We start from the raw sequence: 4938 nt of genomic DNA, 5'->3' as shown, positions 1-4938 counted from the left end.
GCTTGTGTATAAAAATGCCTTAGATTTATGCATGTTGATTTTATAGCCTGCTATTTTGCTGAATTCATTAATGAGGTCTAGAAGTTTTCTGGAGGAGTTTTTTGGATCTCTAAATATAGAATCATGTCATCAGCAAATAGTGACAGCTTAAGTTCCTCTTTTCGTATTCGTATCCCTTTAATTTCTTTAGTCTGTCTAATTGCTCTGGCTAGAATTTCAAGAATGATGTTGAGGGGCTGGGAATGTAGCTCAGTTGGTAGAGTGCTTGCCTCACAAGCAAAAGGCCCTGGGTTCAATCCCCAGTACCACAAAAACAAAACAAAAACAAAAACAAAACAAAACAAAAAAGAATGATGTTGAATAGAAGTGGTGAAAGAGGACATCCCTGTCTTGTTCCCATTTTTAAAGGGAATGGTTTCAGTTTTTCTCCATTAAGAATGATGTTGGCCATGGGCTTAGCATAAATAGCCTTTACAATGTTCAGGTATGTTCCTACTATCCCTATTTTTTCTAGTGTTTTGAGCATGAAGGGGTGTTGTATTTTGTCAAACACTTTTTCTTCGTCAATTGAAATAACCATATGATTCTTATCCTTAAGTCTATTGACATGATGGATTACGTTTATTGATTTATGGATGTTAAACCATCCTTGCATTCCAGAGATGAACCCCATTTGATTGTGGTGCACAATTTTCTTAACATGTTTTTGGATACGTTTTGCCAGTATTTTGTTAAGGATCTTTGCATCTATATTCATCAAGGATATTGGTCTAAAATTTTCTTTCCTTGATGTGTCTTTTCCTGGTTTGGGTATGAGGGTGATATTAGCTTCATAGAATGAGTTTGGTATGTTTCCCTCCTTTTCTATTTCCTGGAATACTTTGATAAGTATTGGAATGAGTTCTTCTTTGAAGGTCTTGTAGAACTCGGCTGAGAATCTGTCTGGTCCTGGGCTTTTCTTGGATGGTAGGTTTTTAATGGCTTCTTCTATTTCATTGCTTGATATTGATCTGTTTAAATTGTGTATGTCCTCCTGGTTCAGTTTGGGAGGAGCATATGTCTCTAGAAATTTGTCAATGTCTTCGGTAGTTTCTATTTTGTTGGAATACAGATTTTCAAAGTAGCTTCTCATTATGTTCTGTATCTCAGTTGTGTCTGTCATGATATTTCCTTTTTCATCATGAATTTTAGTAATTTGAGTTTTCTCTCTTCTTCTCTTTGTTAGTGTGGCTAAGGGTTTGTATGTTTTGTTTACTTTTTCAAAGAACCAACTTTTTGTTTTGTCAATTTTTTTTGAATTGTTTGTTTCAATTTCACCGATTTCAGCTCTGATTTTAATTATTTCCTGTCTTCTACTACTTTTGCTGTTATTCTGTTCTTCTTTTTCTAGGGCTTTGAGCTGTAATGTTAGGTCATTTAGTTGTTGACTTTTCATTCTTTTCTTGAATGCGCTCCAAGCAATGAATTTTCCTCTTAGTACCACTTTCATAGTGTCTCAGAGATTTTGATATGTTGTATCGTCATTCTCATTGACCTCTAAGAATTTTTTTATCTCCTCCCTGATGTTTTCTGTTATCCATGTTTCATTCAATAGCATATTATTTAGTCTCCAGGTGTTGGAGTAATTTCTGTTTTTTATTTTGTCATTGATTTCTACTCTCATTCCATTATGATCTGAGAACTCAAGGCAATATCTCTATTTTTTTGCATTTCCTAAGGGCTACTTTGTGGCATAACTTATGGTCTATTTTCGAGAAGGTTCCATGTGCTGCTGAGAAGAAAGTGAATCTGCTCGTTGATGGATGGAATATTCTATATACGTCTATTAAGTTCAGGTTATTGATTGTGTTACTGAGTTCTATGGTTTCTTTGTTTGGTTTTTGTTTGGAAGATCTATCCAGTGGTGACAGTGATGTGTTAAAGTTACCCAGAATTATTGTGTTGTGGTCTGTTTGATTCCTGAAATTGAGAAGAATTTGTTTGATGTACAGGGATGCACCATTGTTTGGGACATAAATATTTACAATCGTTATGTCTTCCTGATTTATGGTTCCCTTAAGCAGTATGAAATGTCCTTCTTTATCCCTTCTGACTAACTTTGGCTTGAAGTCCACTTTATCTGATATAAGGATGGAAACCCCCGCTTTTTTACTGAGTCCATGTGTGTGGTAGGTTTTCTCCCATCCTTTCACCTTTAGTCTGTGAATGTCTTTTTCTGTGAGATAAGTCTCTTGCAGGCAGCATATTATTAGGTCTTTCTTTTTAATCCATTCTGCCAGTCTATGTCTTTTGATTGATGAGTTTAGGTCATTAACATTCAGGGTTATTATTGAGATATGATTTGTATTCCCAGTCATTTGGCTTATTTTTGGTTTTTAACTTGGCTTGGTTTCTCCTTTGAGTGGTTTTTCTCTAAGGTAATTCCTCCCTTTGCTGACCTACATTGTTGTTTTTCATTTTCTCCTCATGGGATATTTTGTTGAGAACATTCTGTAGTGCAGGCTTTCTATTTGTAAATTCTTTTAACTTTTGTTTATCGTGGAAGGATTTTTATTTCATTTTCAAATCTGAAGGTTAGTTTTGCTGGGTATAGGATTCTTGGTTGGCAACCATATTCTTTCAGAGCTTGAAATATGTTGTTCCAGGCCCTTCTAGCTTTTAGAGTCTGGATTGAGAAGTCGGCTGCTATCCATATTGGTTTCCCCCTATATGTAATCTGATGCTTTTCTCTTGTGGCCTTCAGAATCCTATCTTTATTTTGAATGTTAGGCATTTTCATTATAACGTGCCTTGGTGTCGATCTGTTGTGATTTTGTACATTTGGTATTCTGTAAGCCTCTTGTAATTGATTTTCCATTTCATTCTTCAGGTTTGGGAAATTTTGGGATATTATTTCATTGAATAGGTTGTTCATTCCTTTGCTTTGTATCTCTTTGCCTTCTCAATTCCAATAATTCTTAAATTTGGTCTTTTCATGATGTCCCATAGTTCTTGGAGATTCTGTTCATGATTTCTTACCATCTTCTCTGTTTGGGCAACTTTATTTTCAAGATGAAATATTTTGTCTTCATTGTCTGAGGTTCTGTCTTCCAAGTGATCTAGTCTTTTGATGATGCTTTCCATTGAGTTTTTTATTTGGTTTATTGTTTCCTTCATTTCAAGGATTTCTGTTTTTTTCTTTTTTGAGAATCTCTATCTCTTTTTTGAAATGATCTTTTGCTTCCTGCAGTTGCTCTTTCAACTGCTTATTGGTATTATCATTCATTGCCTACATTTGCTCTCTCATCTCATCCTTTGCTTCGCAAGTCATCTTAATCATGTATTATCCGAAGTCCTTTTCTGACATTTCTTCTACCATACTGTCATTGGATTCTATTAATATAGAATCTAGATTTGTTTGGATCATTTTCTTCCCTTGTTTTTTCATGTTGTTCATGTATCTTCCCCTCTAACAGTGCAGATCTGGGGTATTGCAGATTTCCCCCTATAGGCTTATAGTGGCCCTATAGGTTTCCAAAACCTTTTCTTTAAGGGGGAGATCAATATTAGCAGTGCCCAATTCAGACAGTATGCAATCCTAGACCAAATAGCTCCTATGAGGACATTAACAATATTTTCATACTGAACAGAATGAGTTCAATTATTATCTTCAGTATAACAAACAGATTTGCAATAAGGTCTGCAGTTTCTTTTTTTTTGTCTTTTTTTAAAATTTATTTTTATTGTACACAAATGGGATACATACTGTTTCTCTGTTTGTACATGAAGTAAAGGTATACTGTTTGTGTAGTCATACTTTTACATAGGATAATAGCGTTTGATTCATTCTGTTAGTTTTTCCTTCCCCCCACTCTCCCACCCCTCTTTTCCCTCTATACAGTTCTTCTTTCCTCCATTCTTACCTCCTTCCCACCCCCCACTATGTGTCATCATCCACTGATCAGTGAGATCATTTGCCCTTTGGATTTTTGAGATTGGCTTATCTCACTTAGCATGATATTCTCCAATTTCATCCATTTGCCTGCAAGTGCCATAATTTTATTATTCTTTATAGCTGAGTAATATTCCATTGTATATATATGCCACAGTTTCTTTATCCATTCATCAACTGAAGGGCATCTAGGTTGGTTCCAAAGTCTGGCTATTGTGAATTGAGCAGCTATGAACATTGATGTGGCTGTATCTCTGTAGTATGCTGATTTTAAGTCCTTTGGGTATAGGCCGAGGAGTGGGATAGCTGGGTCAAATGGTGGTTCCATTCTAAGTTTTCTAAGAAATCTCCACACTGCTTTCCAGAGTGGCTGCCCTAATTTGCAGCCCCACCAGGTCTGAAGTTTCTAATGGAGGACAAAGAGGATGCAGAGGAATGTAGGATGTAGCTGTTAATGGGATAAGAAAAGAATATACAGAAGTTCTTGATAATAGAAAGGGTGAGAGTATAATCAAAAGAAATTGGTTGTTAGCATGCAAAAAGGGAGAAAGAGACTCCAAGGGGGCAGGTAAACAAAAGGAAAAGAGAGCAAGAAAAGTAAAGAAATAAAAACTTAAAATTGTTCCATAAGGAGAAAAAAGAAAATCTACACTATAACAGTCATATAGTATTCAAACCTCCCAGAGTTCAGTAGCCTGATGCATGAGGGGTACCTGACAATGAGCTTCAAGCCTCCAGCAGGCGTCTCAGGATTGGATTTGCCCCACCTAAAGATTGGAGTTCCAGCTTCCAGAATTATCCAAGATGGCCGCTCTGGCTTCCAAATGTGTTGGCAAATGGGGAGCTGCAGCTTGGGGTGTGGACCTGATCAGCTGGAGGTCCTGGAGGTGGGGTGCGGTTGGTCAGGCAGAGGTCCTGGAGGTGGGGTGTGTTTGGTGTGGTTGCAGGATCCTGGAGGTGGGGTGCAATCAACACCTTGTACTTCTGCTCCACCATCTTTCTTTTTC

At 36.8% G+C, this 4938-nt stretch overlaps 1 non-coding gene across 1 annotated transcript; it reads left to right on the top strand.

Moving 5' to 3' along the window:
* The first annotated feature begins 237 nt into the window (after window positions 1-237).
* Trnav-cac (transfer RNA valine (anticodon CAC)) lies at window positions 238-311 on the top strand. Its single transcript has one exon. It is a non-coding gene; the product is annotated as a tRNA-Val (tRNA).
* Window positions 312-4938: the final 4627 nt, after the last annotated feature.

Source organism: Sciurus carolinensis, chromosome X (assembly GCF_902686445.1).
Source record: "Sciurus carolinensis chromosome X, mSciCar1.2, whole genome shotgun sequence".
Taxonomy (NCBI): domain Eukaryota; kingdom Metazoa; phylum Chordata; class Mammalia; order Rodentia; family Sciuridae; genus Sciurus; species Sciurus carolinensis.
Note: the sequence above shows the minus strand (reverse complement) of the source record. Positions and strands in the feature narration are given on the sequence as shown.